This window comes from Sapajus apella, unplaced genomic scaffold (genome assembly GCF_009761245.1).
Source record: "Sapajus apella isolate SASKATOON/1434 unplaced genomic scaffold, GSC_monkey_1.0 scaffold70, whole genome shotgun sequence".
In the NCBI taxonomy this organism is placed as follows: domain Eukaryota; kingdom Metazoa; phylum Chordata; class Mammalia; order Primates; family Cebidae; genus Sapajus; species Sapajus apella.
The window spans coordinates 7477717-7487165 of NW_022437010.1; the positions used below are offsets into that span (position 1 = coordinate 7477717).

The 9449-nt window shown below is 47.1% G+C and overlaps 1 pseudogene; it reads left to right on the forward strand.

Moving 5' to 3' along the window:
• The first annotated feature begins 137 nt into the window (after positions 1-137).
• LOC116531399 lies at positions 138-7307 on the forward strand (annotated as a pseudogene).
• The last annotated feature ends 2142 nt before the right edge of the window (positions 7308-9449 follow it).

Sequence of the window (9449 nt, forward strand, 5' to 3'; positions counted from 1 at the left end):
TGACTTGGAAGCCCTCCAGCTTCCAGCTGTCTTCCCTTTCTGGACTGAATCAATGTACATGTTATATGTATTGGATTGATGTCTCTCGTCTCATAAAATGTATAAAACTGGTTCACCACTGCGCTCTGAGCTTCACAATGCCGCCCAAGGCCAAGAAGAAGAAAGACACCGGAAAGCTGGCCAAGAAAGACAAAGACTCAGTGAACAAATCCAGGGCAAGTCCAAAATGAAGAAGTGGTCCAAAGTTCAGGACAAGCTCAACAACTTAGTTGTTAAGTGCACTCTGAATGAAGAGACCACCTAAATAGGCTTTGTGAGCAACAAGCCTGTTTATTTACTCAGGTGTGAGCAGGCTGAGTCCGAAAGAGTCAGCAGAAGGTGGTGGGATAGAAGCTGGCTTTATAGGTGGGGGGTAGGTAATGGAAAGTTACAGTTTAGGGCAGCTTTTTTGCAAGCCAGAGGAGGGGTCTCAGGGTCCAATGCCACAAGGTTGACCTGTCAGTTGAGGCAGGAACAGTGGTAGAATGTTGCAAGGTCAGTTAATCAGGCCATACATAGGGTCCAGTATCACAAGGTTGACTTACCAGTTGAGGCAGGAACAATGGTAGAATGTTGCAAGGTTGGTAATCAGGTGCTGCAGAAGCTAGCTATTCCTCTCCTCTTGTGAGTATTCTGTTACCTTAGACTTTCTGGCTCCAGGAGGCCATCTGAAGGTATAGGTGTGGATCACAGGGGTCACCATGGCTTGACCATGGTGTTGTCTATGGGGCAGTCAGTGCAAAGAACCTTGCATTCCTGCCTTTTTATATTAATAATATATCCTTTATATTAATAATATAAAGGATCTTGCAGTGAGCCGAGATCACGCCATTGCACTCCAGCCTGGGCAACAGAGCAAGACTCTGCCAAAAGAGAAAAAAGAAAGAAAATGTGAAGGCCAGGTGGGGTGGCTCACACTTGTAATCCCAGTACTTTGGGAGGCTGAGGCGGGTGGATCACAAGTTCAAATAATATAAAGGAAAAAAGTAAAAACTAGAAAAAGAGGGGCAGTGAAATTTTGGGGGCAGTACAGAGGGGTGATGGGTCATGTTTCTCAGGGCTTCTTCGAGTGGTATTGGGGGCAGCGTGGAAACCTAAAAATGGGAGAGATTTTAGACTGCTGAGAAATTTTGGTACAAGGGGTGATATTGTGGGGTCGTTAGAAGGAGCATTTGCTGTATTGACTGATTGGTTATAGCTTGGATATAATTTTGTAGGAATTGAGAGATTCGTCGGAAAAGACAAGGTCCGAATAAGAGAAGGAAAAGGATCGATATTAAGGGGCCTGCCAATGGAAGGAGCCATGATACCCAGTTAGAGAGTGGCCAGCTAGGTCCAGAATAATCATTTGCCTGATTAGCAAGCTTTTGGGACCTGTCTTTAAGTGCTTTGATGGCATCATATACAAGGCTGGATTGGCTTAGATAAAATCAGCGTTCTTCATTCATGAATAGGCAGAGTCCCCTTTTCTCAGCAGTCAATAGATTGAGGCCTCGATGATTTTGGAGGACAACTGCATCCAGGGAATTAACTTGGGCTTGGAGAACAGATAGTGTTTAAGTTATGGGTGAAATACTGGTAGAAAAATCCTTAGAGAGACTGTGGTGATGGAAGAAATGTGGTGATGGAAGTAGTAAGGCCAGTTATACCCATCCTGATTGCAGCAGTGGAAGACTCTTAATCCTGCAAGCAAGGGGATTAATGGAATGACCCTTTTTTGTCATGTAGGAGTTACAAGGGGGACAGGGAGGTGCTCATTTCCATTGGCAAATTGGATTTGGGGAGTAAGGAAAATGAAGGTACAGGTGCTAGTCCAGTTGGCAGGAAGGCAGAGGCAGGTGGAAGAGCCACAGAGGAAAAAAGTCCTTGGCTGAGGCAGACCTGGAAGTGTAGACTGAAGAGAGGAGAGAGTGATCTGCGGGGGCTGGGGTCTTATATCCATATACCAAGGGAATCAGCAAGGGCCGCGGCTATTGAAGGTTGCAATGGGGTTTGGTAGGGTAATTGGGTGGAAGGAGAGGTTTAGTTTTCATGGTGTATGAGAAAGCGTTTGGTGTTCATAAGTAACCATTCACTTAGGTTAACAAGGTTAGGTATGAGCCGGCAGGAAGAGGGGTCTGGAGGAGAGTCTGGTGAACAAGGGGAGGGCAGCCAAGGCTGGAGTGAGAGAGTAAGTGCCTACCGGGGCAGAACTTGCTATTGACATTTTTAAGAGCGCTAGTAATGAGGGAGGGCCTTCCTGTAATGTGAAGCTGGTGTGTTCCTTATTTCTTGGTTAACGTGAGTGACAGGGCTCTGGAGGTGAAGCATAAAGGAACACAAAGAGGGTGGGAGTTTTCTTAGGGGAATTCTCGTAGGTGATTATCGGGAAATGCATAAGAGAGCGGTAGTCGGTATAGTTATTTGTGTGGTTAACTGGCAGTGTGGAGTTGACACGGGAAAGATTACTTAGGTAGGTGAGAAGAGCAGCGGCCTGTTGGTATGAGATATCTGGGGTTTTTTTGGTTGACTCTTTCTAGGAAGTAGAGATATCTGGGTTTTTTTTGGTTGACTCTTTCTAGGAAGTAGAGATATCTGGGTTTTTTTGGGTTGATTCTTTCTAGGAAGCACACCTCTTCCAGGGGGTACAGGTGGGGGTTGTTGAAGGAAGTCGGAGGTGTAGAGAGACAGGAGTTCGCCCAGTCTGCTGGTAGGGTGGTAACACTGTGTAGGACGAAGGGGAGAGGGAAATGCAGAGCCAACAATCTCTGGCTAAGAAAGGTTTGGCATCGTTAGGAGAGAATGGGTTGGGCTGGTGGTATACAATGCGGGCAGCCCCGCTGTCCTGTCCCTGTAGCAGTGGCAATTCCTAGTCTGATTAGCAGGAGTATTAGTTGCACGACTCTGTGCTGATGGGCCTGGACTTTAAGGGGGACTGGGAAACTTTGGTTCCAGGGTGCAATATTTATTTCGGGGCTTAGAAAGACTAGAATGCAGGTGCCGGTCCAGTTATTGAGGAGGTAGAGGTGAGTTGAGGTTCCACACAAGAAAAATATTCCTTGGCTGGGTGAGCAGAACTGGCTGTGTATCTTGAAGAGGTGTGTGAGTTTATTTTCATGTTCCCAGACGCCCAGGGTTCCTGCTAAGACGGCCCTGGTGAGTGGTTGGAAAGTGGTTGTTGGGGTGATGTGAATGGCTGCATTTGTTTTCTCCCTGGAGGAAGTACCGTTTTGTATTTACTGGGAGCCACTCAGAGGAGTGATTAAAAGTGGTAGAAGAACTCCCTTTAGTTGTGGGAGTTGTGTTACAATGAGTCCAGGGGTGAATAGTCATGCAAGGGGTGTGTCTGTCAACAAAAAACCCTGATTGTTTGTTAAGCAAAGAGGTGGTACTGACTTTTGGGGGTCCTGTAAAGCGGACAGTTCGGCTAAATGAAGCAGTTTGGGTGACTAGACAGTTTTGATAGTCGGTCGGGGCTTGGAGTTGTAAGGTAAAGTTACATAGATGGGGTAGTAGGTGGCCAACGGGTAGATCTGAGGATAGATGGCGTTGGAAGCATAAAGGGGCCTGAAAAGTTAAAACAGTGTTTGTGGTTGCAGAACCATGTATGGGTTTGTTATCACCTGCGTATGGAGTGAGGATGGAAATGCAGGAGCGCAGAAGCTATACTGCGCGTCTTGTCTGGGTATGTTTAGTCGTGTTAGTGATGGAGAACTCGGCTAGTAACTGCATATTTAAACGTTGGAAGGGGCTTTTTCCTTCACAGGGATGGTGATAGGTCAGGCGAGTAAGAACCCAAGTCTTTGCAGGGATGGGAGTGGCAGTATAATTGTATTTGATGGAGAGATGCAAATCCAGCAGTCTTTTGCTAGAGTTGTGTTGGATTGGTTTGGCAAAGAATGGGTTAAGTTAAGGGTTTTGCAGAGGTGGTTGGGAATAATAGGAAAGGGAAATTCTATTATGTGGGGCAGCCAAGGGAGCGGGAGGAATAGGCAGACAGAGAACGAGGAGGAAAGTAAACAGTTGGACTTTGTGGGGGTAGAAGTTACACAGGGTACCTTGGGAAAGAAGTTATTTATCCGCTCTAGAAGAGGGTTATGGGTGGCAGCCTGAGGATGGAACCAGGAAATGTCTTTGCAAACAGAATGGAGGAAGAGATGACGCAGCAAGATAGGCAGGAGCAGGGCATGTAAGTTTCTTCAGGAATTTGAGTAAGTTTTAAAGAAGTTACAGAGAGGACTTGTGACTTCCGAGAGGGGGTGGAAGAGTCAGGCTGCTCATCTAGCGGACACAGCTTTACCCTGGAGTGGTGTGCCCCCTGGGGGGGGATTTTGTTAGTGGGTGGCAGTTGGGGTGCTGTAGACGACCAGAAAGGGAAGGGGAGGTGGTGTCCCACACCCTAGGGTAAGGTAGGGGGACATAAGGGGAGCTATTGAGGGAGGTACGGGTTCGGGGAGGAGGGCGGCAATGAGGCGTGGCTGTAGCCCAGGAACAGTTAAAGAGGCAGACATTTTGCTAGGACATTTTAGCCTTACCGGGGAACTGGACAAGTGGGATGATTAGGAAAGAACGTGGAAAGGAGCGCTGGCCTAATTGACACCAGACTTGGGGAGTTTTGAGAAGCCTGGAGGCCTTGCCGTCAATTCTCACAAGTTATGGAGGCCAAGGAGACAGGTCCTTGAAAAGAAGGCAGCGTGGGGCGGGTGCCTCCGTGTTGATTAGGAAGGGGATAGGCTTACCCTCCGCTGTAAAAGTTACCCAAAGCTCGGCGTCTGTGATGGTCCAGGAGGCCTCCAGGATGTTGGTGCAGTGTCAGTCTTCAGCCACCGAGCCAAGCAGATCTGTGAAGGAGTCGATCTGGGAGCTTTGGGTTGGAGCTCCAGGAGCTCTGGGAGCAGTGACATGAGTTGGACAGTCTGACTTTCCATGGACACCCTGCACAGATGGGGCAGGGCTTAGGAGGAATCCGGGCCAGGTTTCCCACACTTGAAGCAAGGTGCGGGAGGGGCGGCTGGAGGCTGCAGTCTGGGCACTTTGAAGTCTTTGTGAGCTGGTGGTGTGGCTGGGGGCTGTCTTAGGGCAGAGGCAAACATCTGTATATTTCTGAGACGCCCTGCCACCAGCCAGCTTCTTCCTTATCATTGAACACCTTGAAGGTGAGGTTGATTAATTCCTCTTGTGGGGTTTGAGGGCCAGATTCTAATTTCTGTAGCTTTTTTGTAATGTCAAGGGCTGAATGAGTGATAAAATGGATATAAGCATTCTTTAGGGGTGAGAGTAGAAATAAGGATGACGTTTAAATTACTCCAAGTGAGATTATAAGACTGGGTTAAGTACTGAAATTCTTGTATATATTTGGTGGGGTCTGATGGGAAAGAGCCTAGATGCTGACTGATTTGGGAAAGATTAGACAGAGAAAAAGGAACGTGTACCTGGACTATTCCCTCAGCTCCGGCCACTCTGCGAAGGAGAAATTGTTGGACGGGCATGGGGGAGGTAGCCGCGGGAGTAAACATAAGCCGGACCGGGTATGAGGTGGGGAGGTGAGAGGAGGGGAATAAGGGGGTGGTTGTGGGCAGAGGAAGGGGAGACGGCTCTTGTGTGGGGGGCGGTTAGGGCCTGAATTAGGACCTGGTTCGGACAGGCAGAGAGAAGGGTCAGAAGGGTGGATGGACAAGGAGGCGTCTGAGTCACTGGCAAAGGCAGGAGGGGCGGATGGAAGGGAGAGATGGAAAATTTGCGATGGATTGCATTGAGAGCAGAGATTAGGGAGGGATTGCAGTGTAAAAAATGCCTGGACATTTGGCACTTCAGACCATTTGCAGATTTGTTGGCAAAAATTGTTTAGGTCCCACAGAATACAAAAGTGGAAGGTGCTGCTTTCTGGCCATTGGGAAACATTGTCTGATTTGTATTGGGGCCAGTCTGTTTTGCAGAAAAAAATGAGATGTTTCGGTTTCAGATCCGACGACAGTTGAAGAGGTTTTTGGTTTTTTAGGATGCAGGCTAGAGGCAAAGACTGAGGAACAGAGGTCACAATACTGCCCATAGTGAAGGAGATAAGTTTTGGGGAGAGAAGCAGAGACGAGGAGGATGGGAAGGGAGCAGCTACCAGGGTTTTCAGTAGGCATCCCTGACTGAGTCCTGGGCTGTAACGTGGGTGAGTGATCAATGTAGGCATCCCTGCTGTTGACCAGACGCCAAGGGAAGACCTTCTTCCCGAGTCCGTGACCAACATTGGAGTTTTTTGATCGCATAGATAAAGGTGTCTCCTTTGTCTCTACTTAGAAGGAGAAGGATTTAAAGGAAAAGAAGGAAAGAGAGAGAGACTGTGTACCCAATCTGAAGGTGGCCAGAGGATTGTAGGGCTGGTCTGATGCGCTGAGGTCGCAGGTGGGTCTCTTCACAGAGGGAGAGCGGGGACAGGGGACTGATCCCCCAAAGGAGTACCCCAGTCTCAGGTTTCAGCACCAAATGATAAGCACATTCTGAATGAAGAGACCACCTAACAGGCTTTGTGTGACCAACAAGGCTGTTTATTCACTGGGGTGTGAGCAGGCTGAGTCCGAAAAGAGTCAGCAGAGGATGGTGGGATAAGAGCTCGTTTACTAGGTTGGGGGTAGGTAAAGGAAAGTTAAAGTTTATGGTGACTTTTTGCAAGCCAGGGTGAAGGGGTGGTCATGGGGTCCAGTGTCACAAGGTTGACCTATCAGTTGAGGCACAAACAGTGGTAGAATGTCACAAGGTCAGTTAATCAGGCCACAGGGTCCAATGTCACAAGGTTGACTTATCAGTTGAGGCAGGAACAATGGTAGTATGTCATAAGGTCAGTGAATCAGGCACTCCAGGAGCTAGCTATTCTTCTCCTTTTGTGGTTCTTCTGTGACTTTAGATTTTCTGGCCCCAGAAGGCCATCTGGAGGTGTACGTGTGTGTCACAGGGGTCACTGGCTTGACTATGGCATAGCCCATGGTGCATTCAGTTCAGAGAAGCTTGCATTAGTCTTGTTTGACAAAGCTACCTCTGACAAACTCTGTAAGGAAGTTCCCAACTATAAACGTGTAACTCCAGCTGTGGTCTCTGAGAGACCGAAGATTCCAGGCTCGCTGGCCAGAGCAGCCCTTCAGGAGCTCCTTAGTAAAGGACTTATCAAACTGGCTTCAAAGCAGAGCTAGAGTGATTTACACCAGAAATACTAAGGGCAGAGATGCTCCAGCTGCTGGTGAAGATGCATGAACAGGTCCAACCAACTGTACATTTGGCAGAATAAAACTTTATTAAATCAAAAATAAAATAAAATGCGTAAATCCAAGCAGTACCCTGACTCCACCTTGGGCATGTGTTTTCAGGATCTCCTTAGGGCTGCATCATGGACCATTAGTCACTCTTATTTGGCTCAAAATCAATCTTTCCAAATATTTTACAGAATTTGACTCTTTCATTGACAAGTTGTTCTAGCTCTGTTAGTTGAAAAGATGAACTTTGTTCCATTGAATTGTCTTTGTTCCTTTATCAAAGATCAGCTCACTGTATTTACGTAAGTCTGTTTCCAGATTTCCTGTTTTGTTCCATTCATCTTTTTCTCTAGTCCTTTCACCGATACCACACTGCCTTCATTATTGTAGCTTTATAGTAAATCTTGGAGTTGGCTCCAATGGTCCTCTTAAATAATAGTTACCATGAGTTAATCTTGACTAGGTAGCAGGCACGTCCATGGGCAACGAATAACGTATACCCATCATCTCATGAACGTAGCCACTCTGCGAGGTAGCATTTGTTATGTCTGTTTTGCAGATTAGGACATAGCCTAAAGGAGTGGATGTGATTTTTCCAAAGTCTTGAAGCCCGTCCGTGACAGAGGTAGGATTTGAAGTCTGTCCAGCCCTTTCCACCTTTCCCCACTCCCCTGGCCTCCCACCCACTCTCACTTGCTGACTCACTGCCTATGAGGTAGTGTCTTTTGGTTTCCAAACTAGAGATTGGCAAGCACTAAGGAATGTTATAGGTCTCTGAAGCAACACATAAGACAGACAGATGCTTAGGAAATTACTAAATATCATTTCCTTATTTGCAAGTAAAAAAATCCCCCTTTCCATTTGCCTGTGTATGGCAAACTGCTTTGGTTTATTTCAAACAAAATTTTAGCTTCTAAGCTCTGCCAGAAACCTGGAGGGTCTGAAATTGTCTAAAGACATATTATAGCAAGTAGAGAGCCTTTTCTCCAAAGGCCAGCTTCAGATCAAGGTGGCTTTTGCCATTCTGATTTGCATTTGTCTCTCTGTGCATTTCCAGGCCCCTGTCCTAGAGAACAGCATGCTTTCGAGCTAGGCTTTTCGGGCCTGTGATTTTGACAACGTTCTGGCAGGTCTCAATAGCAAACAATCATGCTCGGACATATTTTAACGGTCGGCAGGACAAGACAAACGACATGCTTAATGTAAAGCCTAGGACATAATAAGCGCTCACTAAACATGAGGCGACATTGTTAGGATTATGACTTTTGCTTGTCAGTCTCAAAATTTACTCCTTGTATATCCTTCAGGATGCCTGGGTGTGACTGCAGAAATGCTTATTTATTGCCCTGTCTTGTTCCATTCATATATTGCCACTTCCAGCATTCTGTTTCAAGTCACATCGAAGTAAGCATTCATTTAGCTGACAGCCTATCACAGGGCATCTTTCTGCACAAAATGAGCCAATTTATAGTCATTGCTGACAGCTGTTTTTGAAGGAAAGGCCATTTTCCTTAGTTGATTAGAGGAACAGTGATTAATTCAGCCCATCAGCCTGCAGCAGCAAATGCTAAAAAGGGCCTCATTGTGTGGAGCCCCCCAGGTCTCTTAAAACCTACATTTCTGAATTTGTCAGAACTTCCTGTGCCTAGACTGGACCTCCAGAGGTCAATTAATCTACCCCTGGCCTCCTACGCTATTTTTAAAGACCTTTAAGAAAAGACAGTTCCTGTTTCTCCTTGGCAGCGAACCACCAGCGGAGGTGAATTTGGCAGCATCTCTGCTTCAGGATTCTGTGGCCATTAGAACAGGGGTCCTGTCTCAAAAAGTGACTCACCAGTACCTGAAAGGGGATGAAGTGTAGTGACACATCACAGGGAATGTTTAAAGTGCACAGGGATAGATGATTTTCTTTCTCCCTCCTTGCCCCTAGCAGTGAGAGGGGTGTGTAGTAGGATGGAGTTGAGACAGAAACTTGTTAGCGTAACACCGACGGAATTTTGCTATGAGTAGCATCAGCATAGCAGGAGAACACGCCTAGCTCTCCTGCCACTGCTCTGCCACAAGGGGAGAAAGGGAAAAGCAAATTCAGCAGGACTTCCAGGACCTTGCTGGGAGCCAGGACCCTCCAGGAGAACTGAGGGCTAGAAAAGACTGCAGGTAATGTGGAGGAAGACAGAAGAGAGAGTGGAAGCAGAG